This window comes from Globicephala melas, chromosome 20 (assembly GCF_963455315.2).
Source record: "Globicephala melas chromosome 20, mGloMel1.2, whole genome shotgun sequence".
Taxonomy (NCBI): domain Eukaryota; kingdom Metazoa; phylum Chordata; class Mammalia; order Artiodactyla; family Delphinidae; genus Globicephala; species Globicephala melas.
In genome coordinates, this window is record NC_083333.1 from 52590632 (window position 1) to 52606078 (window position 15447).

Here is a 15447-nt window from a genome sequence, read left to right on the forward strand (position 1 = left end):
ATGACTTAGAGTGAAGCTGGGTGAGTGTCATGAGTGAATGTCATCTTACCCCAAGTAAGATGTCACCGCTCTTGGAAGGCTAGGAAAAAATGTTCCCATTTTCAAGGGGCAGCTCAGGTACTGCTTCTCCCAGGTAAACTCTCCCAAATCCTCCCCCCTCCCACCGGCCCCCTTTCCTCTTGCCTGCGTTGCCTGTCTCACCTAGTGGACTGTGAACTCCTCAGGATGCTTTCTTTAATCTTTAGATCTCTAAGGCATACTTGGTTCTGAGCACGTCCGACTGAAGAAATGTTTGCTGAAAAAAAAAAAAAAGGATAAAGAAACATTGTCACAATGTGATGTATATCTTTCAAAAATATTCTCCTTATGTATCTTTTTTCTTTTTGGGGAGTAATTGCAATGATAGTAAACATACAATTCTGTATTGTGTCTTTTTTTTTTTCTTACCATAATTTCAGATGCATTTTCCCTGCTGTAACATAATTTCAAATCTTAGTAATAATAATAACTCCATTTATTACATATTCTGCTATGTGCCAGACGTGGTGTCAGGGGCTCTACACACAGTTTTTCATGTAATCTTCCCAATTTGCAAGGTGGTTGTTGTTTGCTCCATTTTAGAGATTGAGAAACTGAGGCTCAGAGAGCTTAAGCAGCTTGTCAAGAATTACCAGCTAATGGAGATGAGACTGATCCCTCTGATTTCAGTATTCATATTCTTGCTACTTTACCATGCCACTTTCCATCATTTTAAGTGACCTCACAATACTTACTCTTTTGTGTGGATAAATCATAATTTGCTTAACCATTTCCCTATTTTTTGTCATTTAGGACATTGATTAATTTTAGATATTATGAACAATTAATTTTAGATATTATAAACAATGAGGCAATGAACATCATTGTGCCAAAAGACTTCTCCCATTTTTGGATTATCACCTTGGAATAGAGTCCCAGAAGTGGAATTACTGGGTTAAAGGGTAGGACTGTGTTTATGGCTTTTGATACTTATTGCCAGATCGCTTTCCCAGAGGACTGTACTATGCGTAACAGGTTCACTTTATAGGTAGGCCCAAGGGAGTTACCGTGCTCCTCCAGGATGTCAGGATGCCCTCTAACCACTAGAGGGTGTGAAAGGATATTGCTTAAGTGACAGGAGCCTAGCCCCCCTCTAGGAAATCCCCAAATTTCCTTGAGGAGCTTTCAGAGTTGCATGGGAGGAAGGCGGGCGGGGGGATGCTTAATTATTTAGAAGCTCAGTGTTGTAACGAACTGACTTGCTTAGATTTGCATTGAAAGCGAGATTGTTGATGATCTGTACTCTGGGGGAGAGAGCAGTAAACAGTGCCTCAGAGGCCTTGGGTTTGAGGTTGGCCATGCCACCTCTTGCTTGGAAACCTTGGGTGACTGACCCTCCCTTGTATATCTCTGTCTTTGAACTTGGAGCCTCAAATCTCAGCATCAATTAGACTGGCAGCAGCTCTGAGCTCCTCCAGTGGAGACCATGTGACATGTCCATCTTTGTAACATCCACAATAGCCAACACTTAATAAGAGCACAGAAAATGGTGGCTGAACTGATAGAGGAAAAGAGACCAGAAATCAAGAGTGGACATGGGGAGGAAGGCATGGAGTATGGCGCTGGTTCCCAGTCCCCACAGATGGTTTACTGAAGGAGGGGTGTTGGCCGCTTAACTCCAAGATGTTGAAGATGGAAGGCTACTTAGAGATCATCTTGTCCACAAACATGGCCCAGACAGTTATGATGATGACAAGGTCCTCACCTCTTTCCCTTAGCCAACACTTACTAAGCACTTATAGTGTGCCAGGCTCTGTGCTAGGCATTGAGGATGGAAAAATAACTGTCTAGAGTGCTTGCATTCAAAAAGTGTGTATTGATACTTTGTACAGGGATATGAGACACCTGTATTAAACACTAAGCAAAAATGAGCCCTCTGCTCAGTGAAACTAAGAAAGACACATTGAGTAAAAAAGGCTGGCCTCAGATGTCCCTAGAGAAGCACTTTTTCAAACATGTTCCTTGGAGCATTCAGTTAGACATTTAATAGATGTTAACTAAAGAATGGTTTGGTAGTTGTATCAGTCAGTTATTACATCACTAACGCTGAGTAACAAATCAACCCCAAACACAGTCACTAATAATAATATTGATTATGATTTATTTTGATTTTTAATTTTGCTCAGAGGCCTGTGGGGTAGCTGGTGGTGCCTCTGTTCCGTGAGTCTCTTATTCTTCAGGGATCAGGCAGCTATCAAGGGCATGGTTTTCTCATGATGATGGAAGAGCAAGAGGGCACGCTTACCTGCATAAGCATATTTCAAGCCTTTTCCACTATCATGTCCATTAACATTCCATTGGCCAGACCAAGTCACATGGCCAAGATCAATGTAACTGAAGCAGAGAAATAACTATATTCTACCACTAGTGGTAGGAATTGCAAAGTCACAACAGAGTGTGGATACAGTGAAGAACTGGGAGCAATAATGCAATCTACTACAGTGGTCATATGAATTCAGGAAACACTGGTGAAGCTGGTTTCTTCATTGCATGACTTCTCAGAGCCTTTATAGATGATTCAATTTAAAGCTTTCACTTTAAAAGAAGGAAACTTAAGCCCAGAGAGGAACATAACTTGACCTGAATTTGCAAACACTCAGTAGCAGCCCTGTAGTGAGACCCTGGACTTTATGACCGTTAGGCTAGGGCTCTTTCCCTAACCCCACCCTGCTAATGTGCCTTGGCTACACTGGGCTAAGCAGGCCAGAGGGAGCTGGTGAACATGGGAGAGCTAAGCAGCTGCACATAACGGAGGCTGAAGTGGTCCTCAAAGGACCCTAAGAGACTCGATTCTGAGCGCGGCAAGGAAGCTACAGTCAGACCTAGTCTTGAGGAAAACTCGAGTGGACAAAATTAAGGGCATGTACTGTGGAGTCGAGCTATCTGTCTAGGTAACCTTGGTCAAGTTATTTAATAGCCTCTGTATGCCTCAGTTTCCTCATTTGTAAAATGAGGGAAGGTAGATATACCCACCTCGATAGGGTGGTTGAGTTAATACTTGTAAAGTGCTTAGAACAGGAGCAGGAATGTAGTAAGCACTCAGTATAGGTTAGCTGTTATTATTATTTATTATGATTATTATTAATATGATTTTTACATAGCCTATCTCCTCTACCATGAGTTTCCTTATTTCTGGGTTTTCCCACCCCACCAGTCTTCTTCCCAATACCCCATTCTTTTTGTTTTTTTAATTGAAGTATAGTTGATTTACAATATTGCATTAGTTTCAGGTGTACAGCACAGTGGTTCAGATATGTATATCTGATTCTCTTCTTCAGATTCTCGTCCATTATAAATTATTACAAAATACTGAGTATAGTTTCCTGTGCTATATAGTAAGTCCTTGTTGGTTATCTATTTTATATATTATATATATATATATAATATATATTATATATACTATATATACTATATATATTTTATATATAGTAGTGTGTCTATGTTAATCCCAACCTCCTAATTTATCCCTCCCGCCACCCCCTTTCCCCTTTGGTAACCATAATTTTGTTTTCTCCCAATACCCCATTCTTGGTATTAGTTGGTTAACAACTAGTCTCTACTAAGCTGCATCAGGATAACAACTATTATTTAATGTTAAAAAGGGGGGACCCCTTGGGGCTTCCCTGGTGGCGTAGAGGTTGAGAGTCTGCCTGCCGATGCAGGGGACAGGGGTTCGTGCCCCGGTCCGGGAAGATCCCACATGCCGCGGAGCGGCTGGGCCCGTGAGCCATGGCCGCTGAGACTGCGCGTCCGGAGCCTGTACTCCGCGACGGGAGAGGCCACAACAGTGAGAGGCCCGCGTACCGCAAAAAAAAAAAAAAGTGGGGGTACCCTGGAACAGTTCAAGGTCCAAAGGAGTGGCAGGGAGTGGAGCTACATTTTAGAAATGGGAATTTCTTCTGATGCCGTATCAAATCTCACTCCCTGGCTGACCTATCTTGTCTCTTCAGATATATGGGTGGGAATGCGTTGAGTCTGACTAGGATGAGTAATGCACCAATATCTGTGGCTCTTAATCCTGGGTACAGATTAGATGCACCAGGGAAGATTAAAACAACAGCAGCAACAAAAACCCTGGTGCTTGACCCCACCCTGGACCAATTAAATCTAAATCTCTGGGGCGAGGCCTGGGTACTGGTATGATTTAAAAGCTCCCAGGGTGATTCTGACATACAGCGAGATTTGACAGCCACTGCCCTAAGGCATTGGATGGGCCCACTGAGACTTTGGAGTCAGATACAAGTGAACTTGCGTCCTAGCCCTGCAATTCATTAGCTGTACGACATGGAGCGAAAAGCTTTATCTTTCTGAACTTCAGATTCCTTCTGTATTAAATGGGAATAATAATTGCTGTCTTGCAGAGATTCTATAAGAAGTCAGTGGAAACCCACGTGATGCACCTCATGTAGCTGGCATGTAGAATGGACTCACTGAGTATTTGTTAATCAAATGAATGACAGTCAGTGAGAGCAGTGCTGGAGAGCAGGGTGGGAGACATCTGATCCCAGGCCGGCCGTCTGCCTTCCCGGCTGTTTGTGGTGGCCGCCTTCTATGCTCTCAGGCCTCCATGAGAAGGACTGAGTGAGACCCAAGGGGAGGCTTGCTCCAGGGTTACTATGTCTATTGACTGATCAGAAACACCAGGTCTGGGGAAGAGCAAGGGGTGAAACCCAGCCTTTCTTCTGATCGCCTGAGTCTTGTGCCCACAGGGCAGGGCCAGCCTAGGGGAGCCAACTTTTCTAATCAGTCCTCCCAGAGGGGGCGTCTTATCCTAAGTCACACAACCATGCTGTACAGGCTAGCTGTGGCCTTGCCGGCTCCCTCTGCGTCTGGGGACAACGCTGCCAGGAGGAGTTCATGTTGGCTGCTCTGCCAGCTTGCCATTCGAGCCCTGACAACAGCTACAAATAGCTCACCTGGGTGGAAGGTGGGGATGCAGTGAGCAAGGATGGGGTAGCTATTTTGAGCAAAGGTGTCGGGCGCTGTCTACATGGTGGTCTAGTGGTTTCCTCCAGGTGGCAAGAGGCCTGCTTTCTGGCTGGGTTCAGGCTTAGCATGTGATAGCACTCATACTTTTGTTTATTAATAACAAGATATCTGATGAAGCAACTGGGTTTCTTCGATCTCATAGCTTTCCATTCAAAGGTACACGGCTGGGAAAAGAACATCAGGACAGACGCTTTGAATCATGGTTATCTCAGCAGTTAAGAAACCTTTTAAAAAAATTCCTGCTACCTGCGACACGTTCTCACTCTATCTCCCACTTAGCGCCACCAGTCTAGAAGATTTTGTGGGTTTGACTCTTTGTAGTTTGTATTATGGAAACAATAGGTCCCCTGAATGTGTTCGGAGACACTGACATGTCCCGCTGGGGGTGTAGCTCAGACGAGACTCCTGGCATGACTCATGAAATCCTCCAGACCCGTGGGAGATAGACTTTGTCATGCCCCTTCCTCAGACAAAGGAGCCGAGGTGAGTAACATCTCGAGCAGGCAGCATCTAGATTCTAGCCCAGATTTTCTGAATTCAGTCCGTGATCTTTCCATGTTTATAGGGAAAAAAGGGAATCAGTGTTAACAAATTGGTATAAAAATATAACAAACAGAATTTGAATTTTCAAAATGCAGTTTCCCATCAGGAGGAGGTGAAAATTAAGATTTGCAAGCAGAAAGTCAAAATATATTTCTTACCCAGGGTGACAATTTTATATGGGAGTGAAATAGGTACCTACCTTACTAAGTTGTCTAACAAGAGAAAGGTTTGAAAATGCTCTGTAAATCAAAGGGAAAGGCAAGTGGTTGTTATTTAGATCAGAGATGCTTAAACTGGGGTTCATAGACCCTTGGGAAACCCATGCATGAGTAATTCACCACGTGAACTGCCTATATTTGCAAGAAAAATTTTGTGTGTATGCACATACCTGATTTCCTCTAGGAAGAGAATGCATAGCTTTCATCAGCTTCTTAAAGAAGTGTGTGACTCAAAAAATGATTAAAAACCACTACTGTAGCCCAACCCTTTATGTCATTTGCCAGTAAGAAGAGCAAAGTAATAATTTCAGGATCTGACGTGCCCCCTACACCCTCTGCAAGTATCTTTCCATACCAAGGGAACCCAGGGAAGAGGTAAAAGAAAGTTTTCCAGGGGAAGGAAGATCAAGTAAAGATGATGCCCTCTCCCCAGTGGCCATAGGCCTTGGGATTCACCCTGGGGTTCACATATCCAGCGAGAGAGAGAGGTGCATGAAGGCATCACTGCTCGAGTAGATAGATGGCAGAAACATCATCCCCTTCAAAGTGATGAAGTGAGATTGCTCAGACAAATGCTTTCAAAGTCTTCAACCTGTGAGTTTTGCTCCGAGTTCAGGAAATAACAGGATATAAATCTGCCCAAATCATCTCAGCTCACGCAAATTCAGTGCCAGGCCACAGTGGTTCTGGCAACATCTTGTTCTTTTTGTGTAATGACTTTTGATGCTATGGATTTAGATGGATTAGGCCATTTAGGGGAAAGATGGGAATATTAATATACAAAATTGTTAAATGTCAAATAAAATCCCTTAATAACGTGTGTGTTTAAGATGAGTATGCAGGTACTTTGAAAATTCTTCTAGCACTAGCTCAAACATTTAAGAAATCCATTTTGCAAGTCCAAACAAATAACCCTCCACCAATTATGCTGTACCTGTGTGAGTCTGGTGGGTGACTCTGCACAGTCTCGGCTGGGAGTGAAGGCCTATTCTCTTACTGCTGTCAGTAGTACTGACACAATTAATACTTCATCCAACTGGCTGAATGCTTAAATCCCACAGATAAGCGTACGGCTTGCAACCAAGAATTGGTTTTCATATTTCCTGCAAATTAATTACCTAAGGGGTTGATTTTACTTGTTTTAAAGGCCAACGTTTGTGTTAGATGATCTGGACATTTCCTACCCTGAAGGCCGCTACATTGTGGTCTTGCCAACGACAGCCTGGGATTTGAAATCATCTGGGGGTGGGGGGAGGCAATTGACAGGCAATTGACAGGCAATTGACTAAAAAATTGAAAGTTGTAATGACAATGTAATAATTTATATCATATTATAATATTATATATTCTAACCAGTGTAGGCTGAAAACATGACCATTTCTTCATTTATTGATTCAAAAATAATATCCTGTCATAAAGCTGGACAGGCATGTATATAGATCATCTGTGATTCAGTGTAGACCCTGGTAACTCCTCTGACAGAGACAGTAATGTAAATCTAGGGGACACAGAGGAGAAAATACAGTGTCTTATGGGGACAGTGGGAGGGAGTAGTCAGGGAAGGCATCTTGGAGGTGATAACATTTAAACTGGGCTGTGTTTGAGGTATAAAGTTTAAAAGTGACTTAATTCCAATCCTATAGTAGATGTTGGCTAAGTGTAATACTCTCATTATAAAAACCACAGAACTACATCAGAAACCGTTTAGAAAACAGAAGAAGTACCACTCACAGTTCCATGCCACCAATATAAATTTTGTTGGCATTTTGCTGCATTTCTTGCCAGCCTTTTTCCTTGGGTACAGCTTCTCCATAGCAGTTGTTGTTATAGTTGATATCGTATGTTATCGTAGTAAGCATACACACATTGTTAAAAATGAATCATTAATTGGAAGGCTTTTTCCATGTTATCACAAGAATGGGCAGATTTAAACTAGGTGGAGATGGGGGAATAAGCATTCCTAGGGAAGGAGAGAGTAAAAGTGCCAGTAGTGGGAAGTGGCATGTTGTCAGGGAGTCCCCTGTGGCTGCCCCTCAGATTTTTATGCAGGATCTGGAATGTTACCCTAAGGAGCTGGAGGTTTATCACGCTGGTGATGGAGAGAATTGCAGGTTCTGGGTGAGACAGTGACATAATTAGAGTTTGACCCCCTCTCTAGTGCTGGCTTTGGAAATTCTGGGATTCCCTGTGGCACTTGAGAATTTGGGGGTTTCTTGTGGAGATGAGTAAATAATTCATCCATCGTTATATAGAACAAAATCATTAACTAGTACCTGAATGAAAATGTTAATGCATTTTAAAATACTGCTTGGTTTTAGCTACAAGAGGACAGCCTGTGCATCATAAGACTTTATTTTAGAAGCTTCATACCTAATCATTTGATCTCAATGACCTGTCAGAACCTAACCCCTGCTGCTCCTTGCCAAGCTTGATCGTCCAGTTCAAAGGTGGCAAATAAGCTCCAACTTACTTAACATCTCCAGTAGTTGGCTGCAATGTCCTAGGTACTGTGTTGAGAAGGACTGAGGGCACGTCTGGACGTAGTAGGAAAGAGGCCAGCTGTGTGGGAGCAAGAAGCATTAGCATGTCATATATTTGCCATCCTTATTCTCCCTCAAATGTTCACTTAAGATGTCTTCTGCTTAATTTTAGTATGGCCCAAATTGATATAGTGCAGCCAAACCAACTGGGGTCCAAAGAAAGAAGCAGATGGAAGAAAATTCCTATTAGTCAACATCTCCGTAAAGTAAAGGATTGATCCATCAATCTATATCCATCCATCCATCCATCCATCCATCCATCCATCCATCCATCCATCCGTCCGCTTATTCAAATCTTGATTCTGCATCTACAATGGGCCAGACAGTGTGCTAAGTTCTGGGGACAGAGAAGTGATTCTTGTCTCCAGAATTGAGAATCTAGTCAGGAAGCAACTGAAGAGATGGTAATTATAATACAGTATGTACCAAGCTAGGCAGAGGACTGAACACAGTGCCATGGCACAGAAGCAAAACCTACTGACCCCACCTGGGGCAGGAGAGGTGGTGGGGGCAGAGGTGGGCTGTGATTTTCTCATTAAGCTCAGACCTCCATGAGAACAGGGGCCATGCATCTTAGTCATCATTGCATCCCCAGTACCTAACATAGTGCCTGGTACGTAGTAGGTGTTCAGTAGACTTTTGTTAATGAGTGAGGTATCCAAGGAGTAGAAGGAACCCCCAAAGGTCATCTGGTCCATCCACCTGCCTCTGGGCTGAGGCACCACCGAAATCATCCCAAGTGCTATTTCGGGCGTGGTTATTCTTAGATGGCCTCTCTGACAACTGGAAAGAGTCAGAGCAGCAGCCTCTCCTCTGAGGCTTCAGTGCTACAGGCCTCCTTCAGGAGGAGCTCTGTTTGGTGGAAACAAGAGCTGGGAAGAGAGAGAGGCAAGTGGGTCCCAAGCCTGAAGCTTGGCTGGAGAGAACTAAGGTGGGCAGTCTCCTCTTCCTGGGTCATCAGGAGGAGAAACTGAGAAGGTGGTCTTCAGGAGAGGCTTGGAGAGTTGGGAATTGAGGCTCCGGAAGGACTGGGGCATTGTTGGGTTCTTAGCCTGGGGACCTACCAAGGGGGAGGAGGAATTTTCATGGTCCTCCTTGGATTTCCCCCACTAGAAGCCTCTGTTAGGGCAGAGGTCTCTTGAAATGTGCAGACCCTCCTGTTTCCACGGGTTGACTCAGGCCCTATAAGCCCTGCCCCCACCTCTGCCAAAACCTTTGGTGAAAGAGGAGTTTGAGGCTGCAGCTCTTAAGGAGATCTTTTCTTCCAGGACCTGTTTTTTCCAGGGTATTTCACAGTGGCCGGGGAGTGTTGGGGCCTAACACAGTCAGGCTGTACCAGGAGCCAGAGCCCACAGTATTCTAATCTCATGGGGAGATAGGAAGAAATGATTAGTGCGCACTGAATAGCCCTGCTGTGAGCATTCTGAGCTGGACTGGTCCTGGGGCAAAATCAAGGGCAAGTTCTAATCTCATTTTCAGGTAGGGGAAGGGTAGAGAAGTGACATTCTGGGGCAGTCTCTTGAAAAACAGGCGTAAACAGGGAACAATGGTACCATTCCTTTCTGACCTACTCGACCTGGTGCTTGATACAAAATGAGTGTGTGTGTGTTTGGCATGTATGTGGGTGAGTGTGTGTGTGTGTGTGAGAGAGAGAGAGAGAGAGAGACTAAGTATAACCTTGTGAACCCTCTTAGGAGGCTAATGCTTGCTCCCAAATCCCCCCTGCATAGGGATAGATTTGCCCCTTTTTTTCTTCTAAAAACCTGTGTTTTCTAAATGCAGTACGAAAAGTGGTTCCGTGGAGCCACCTCTGAGCTTCAGGGCCCCTTGATGGCTATCCAACTCCCACCCCTGTTCCCCTCTGTCCCACCCCCTGCCACCCAAAGCTTTTATTTTTAACTAAAAATAAAAGTTACAGAACAAGCCTGGGGAGACATCTTCTGACCCTGGGAGAGTAGGAGATAAAGGGCTGAAGGCTCATGGCCCGGGAGGGTGGAAGTGCAGAGACATTGTGCATTGGATCCGGCAAACATTACTGTACATGACCATGTGCCTAGAATTGTGCCAGGACCTGTAGACACTACAGAGGGGGACGAGATGCTGTCTCTGCCCAGGAGGGTCTTCCAACACTGCTCACTTCACGTCTCTCTGCAGAAGGTCTTGCTTTAAAGACAAATCGGACACACCTGCTTGAATGATGGTGGGAGCTAATATTCAGTACTTTCTTTATTGTGAGCCTGACAGCGTACACATGGTCAAAACCTCCCAGGTTGGCATCTCTGAAGATCTAACTGCTTCTCATCAAGCCCGCCCTTATCCGAGCTCCTCACAGAGGATGCCTGAACTTCCTGTGTCTGTCCCTTCTTTGCTCTTGAAACACACTGGATGTGTCCTGGCTTTGTCACTCACTGTCTCTGTGATGGTGGGAAAATTACTTTTTGGGCTCAGGTCCCCTCTTGGTACTAGGTTGAACCATATGAAACTGCTGGGGTTTCTTTAGGTCAAAAATGACCTAAAATAAGATGAAGGGGCTGATGTGAAAGTCCCTTCGATCGCTAACATTTTAGACTCCTTAGATTAAGCCCATTTTTTCCCCGACTCCATCCTCCACAAGCTGAGTTCACCACTACTCATCACTTAAACATCAGTGTACCTGGCCTGGCTGCACAGCCGGCCCCTTAAGATGCACTTACTGTCACAGCAGCTTTAAGGCAAGTCCCCCTCTGCGTTTTGTTTTCTGGATCCAAAGCTGTTTCACGTTCCTTCTTTGTTGGGTTACTTTTCGTCCTTCAGTGCCAGCTCCACGTCACCTGCTTTCAGGTACTTCCTCAGCTCTCTCAGTCAAAAATAATTTCTCCTTCCTTCAGGCTCCAAGAGCCTGTCTCATACTTTTTGTAACATTTTCTCTTCCTCGAAATGTAAACATGCTCATTGCAGAATATTTGGAGCTGGAAAAGACACAGAGAGGGAAATAAAAATCACGTGCCGTCTGCCAACATCTAGTGTCAGCGTTTGATATGTTTCCTCCCGGTGTCCTTTTTATGTCTCTACTAAATTTATCTTTTTCCTAAACTGCCATAGCCCTTTATAGTAGGTAGTAGGTTGTATTTTTAAATAGACCTTACTTTTTGGAGCACTTTAAGGTTCACAGCAAAATTGAACAGAAGGTACAGAGGTTTTCTATATACCCCACACGTGCACAGCCTCCCCCATTCTCAACACCCTCACCAGAGTGTGGTGTGTTTTGTACGACTGATGAACCTGCACTGACTCACCATCATCACCCAGAGTCCGTAGTTTGCATTAAGGCTCACTCTTGGTGTACATGCCATGGGTTTGGTTGAAATGTGTAATGACGTGTATCCGTCGTTATATCTCACACAGAGTAGTTTCACTGCCCTAAAAATTCTCTGTGTTCCACCTATTCATCCCTTCCTCTTTCATAACCCTTGGCAACCACTGATCTTTTAAATGTCTCCATAGTTTTGCCTTTTCAGAATGTCACAGTGTTGGAATCGTACGGTATATACCCTTCTCAGACCGGCTTCTTTCACTTAGTGATATGCATTTATATTTCATCGATGTCTTTTCATGGCAGTAGATTACATTTTTGGCCCTAATTCCTTATCCCCTCCTGCATGTGTATCCTTTGTCCTGTGACTTTGCAGTTTCTCCCACTAATGGGGGTGGAGTGTATCCCCTCCACCCCCCTTAACTTTGAGTTTGGCCATGTGACTTGCCTTGGCCAGTGGATTTTTATTGTTTGTTTACTCTATGATAATAACTTTATTATAATATTTATTTATTTATTTTATTTAAAAATTATATTTATTTATTTAATTTATTTATTTTTGGCTGCACTGGGTCTTCGTTGCTGCGCGCGGGCTTTCTCTAGTTGCGGCGGGCGGGGGCTACTCTTCGTTGTGGTGCGCGGGCTTCTCATTGAGATGGCTTCTCTTTGTTGGGGAGCACGGGCTCTAGTTGCACGGACTTCAGTAGCTGTGGCACACGGGCTCAGTAGTTGTGGTTTACAGGCTCTAGAGTGCAGGCTCAGTAGTTGTGGCGCATGGGCTGAGTTGCTCCGCGACATGTGGGATCTTCCCGAAGCAGGGCTTGAACCCGTGTCCCCTGCATTGGCAGGCAGATTCTTAACCCCTGCACCACCAGGGAAGTCCTATAATACTTATTTAGATGACTTATAAGGATCTGCTTTACTAGCTGACTCACAGAGAGTATCTAGAGGGCGTTGAATGGATCTTATTCATCATCTCTTTTCCCTTAGAATCATTGTCACAGAGCAGCTGTTCAATAGGACGTCAGATAACCACATTTGTTATCCATGTGGATATAATAAACGATCCCTAAACTTAATGTTCAGAGCAACACACATTCATTATCTCACAGTTTCTGTGGAGCAAGCATCTGGGCGTGGCCTAGCTGAGTCTTCCGGCCCAGAACCTCTGATGCTGGGGCTACAGCTGGGGCTACTATCAACTCAAGGCTCGACAGGGGAAGGGTCTGCTTCCAGTCTCACTCAGGAGGCTGCTGGCAGGATTCAGTTCCTCCCAGGCTGTTGGACTGAGGGCCTCAGTTCCTCACTGGCTGATAGCCAGAGGCTACCCTTCTCCATAAGGCAGTTTATAATATGGCAGCTGGCCTCCATAAGAGCAAAGCAAGCAACAGAGCTGAAGAGGGCTCACAGGATGGAAGCCAGGATCTTTTGTAACCTAATCTTAGAAGAGATATCCAGATCCTACCTGCTGAAGGAAGTTACTAGGTCCAGCCCACATTCAAGAGGAGGAAAGTATGAAATACTACTCAGCCATAAAAAAGAATGAAATAATGCCATTTGTAGCAACAAGGATGGACCTAGAGATTATCATATTAAGTGAAGTAAGTCAGAAAGAGAAAGACAAATACCATGTGAAATCACTTATATGTGGAATCTAAAATATGACACAAATGAACCTATCTACAAAACAGAAACAGACTCACAGACACAGAGAACAGACTTGTGGTTGCCAAGAGGCAGGGGGGTGGGGAAGGGAAGGATTTGGAGTTTGGGATTAACATATGCAAACTATTATATATAGGATGGATAAACAACAAGGTCTGGCTGTAGAGCACAGGGAACTATATTCAATATCCTGTGATAAACCATAATTGATAAACTATATTCAATATCCTGTGATAAACATATATATATATATGTATAACTGAATCACTTTGCTGTAAAGTAGGAATTAATACAACATTGTAAATCAACTATATTTCAATAAAATTAATTTTAAAAAAAGAGAAGGAAATTAGCCTAGGGAATGAGTTTTAGGAGGCAGGGACCCTTGGGAACCATCTTAGATGCTGCCTACTGCACTCTCAGAGGACAGAATCAGGATTTACGTAACTCTGGAGAGCCCCGACACACACCTTATCGTTTAATTATTTGACAGTGATGAGGAGAAACGGGAGCAGAATCAACCATCCGGATCATTCGCATACTAGATACCTGGACTACGAAGAGATGACATACACAAAACAGCAAATCCTACAACACAGTGAATGAGATCACGGGTTCTTCAAAGGGGTTCTGCGTATGTATAATTTTGTGTTTATGTACATTGGGGGCGTGGAGTAAAATGTATAGCTTTCAGCAAATCCTCGTAGGGTTCCCTGACCTCTAAAGAGTGACTACCCTCAACAGCTGAAGTAAAGGATGGGTGAAGATGGGTGGGGGCGTGTCAAGACTAAGAGCTAGGCTGACAGCTCACTGGCATGTTGCTCTAATGTGATTCGGTTTTGTGTCAAAGGGGCTTCATGCCCTGCCTGACCCAGAATGGTCTGTTCATCTCCGAAGGACAGGAGGTATTGGTTGGAATATTCCAACAAAGAAACATGTGATGTGTCAAGGAGCCTGAGTGAATTAGGAAATATTAGAGAAGAAGTTGCATTTGCCTGTATCCTTAAGGCGGGAGCAGGGGATGGGGCCCAGAGGCTCAGGGCTGAAATTAAGCAGGCAATGCTACAGGTGGCCCCTGGATAAATGCGCAGTCTCTTCAGCAGGCCGGTGCTGTGGAGAGAGCTTTGGGTCAACTTAGGCAGACTGAGATTGCGATCCTGACTGGCCCCTTCCTAGCTAGAGGAGAGGTGACGTTGCATAATATTTAACTCACAGAGCTGATGAGAGATAATTTGCTTGTTTAAACCTCTACTTTGTTCACAGGGGATTCAAGGCAGCACTTGGAAAATAAAAAGGCATAAACACAAAAGCATTTACCACAGAGCCTAGCATTTCACCCACCCTCCCACCATTTACTTACTCACCTGCCCATCCGTTAACCCATCCACCAGTCCAGCTGTTCACCACCCTTCTATCCATCCACCTATCCACCCTCCATCAGTTCATCCATCCACCCACCATTCACCCACCCATCTACACATCCAGCCACCTACATATATAATCATACATCCAGCTACCCGCTGTCCATCCCTCTACCAATCTATCCATCCATCCATAGTATGAATTGAGCATCTACAGTTTATCAGGCACTGTACTGGTTGGCCTGGTTGCCTTAGGCTCTGGGGGAACAAGACAGCTGTGGTCACTATTCTCATAAAGGTTGCAATCAATCAAAAACAAAATAAATGTTTTTCCTTTTTCTTTTTCTCCTTCCCTCCCATCTGTCGTCTTCATCCTATTTTCTCTTCCTACCTCCTTTTCTTCTTCAGGTTCTGTTTGGGGGAAGAACTGACTCCATCATGAGTTTGGGAGACGGACTGGGACAAAGTTGTGGTGCACCCAGTCTCCTATAGAGAGACCTTTGGCCGTGAGGAAGAGTGCAGTGGTCGGTTGCCCCAGTAAACCCTGTGTGATGAAAATGAACTGCTTGTTTGACCCACTGTGAGAGGATAAAAGGGTCCCTGAAATCCAGCACCAAGTCTCTCTACGCATCACTCCTGTGGGATTGGCCCGACCCATAGGTGGGGCAGGTAAATGCCTTCTGCCTTGGGTCCCCAGTACCCCCTCCCCATCTACTCTTTGATGCCTGGAAGGCCACCAAGTGAAGTGTGTTTCTTGAGCT

General features: G+C 44.4%; 1 long non-coding RNA gene across 1 annotated transcript in view; it reads left to right on the forward strand.

Annotated features, from left to right (window-relative positions):
* LOC132594109 (uncharacterized) overlaps positions 1–15229 on the forward strand; it is a 30531-nt gene extending 15302 nt beyond the window's left edge. The window contains exons 4-5 of the long non-coding RNA XR_009560276.1: positions 13819–13959; positions 15095–15229. This is a non-coding gene — a long non-coding RNA (uncharacterized lncRNA). The remainder of the gene's footprint in view (positions 1–13818; positions 13960–15094) is intronic.
* Positions 15230–15447: the final 218 nt, after the last annotated feature.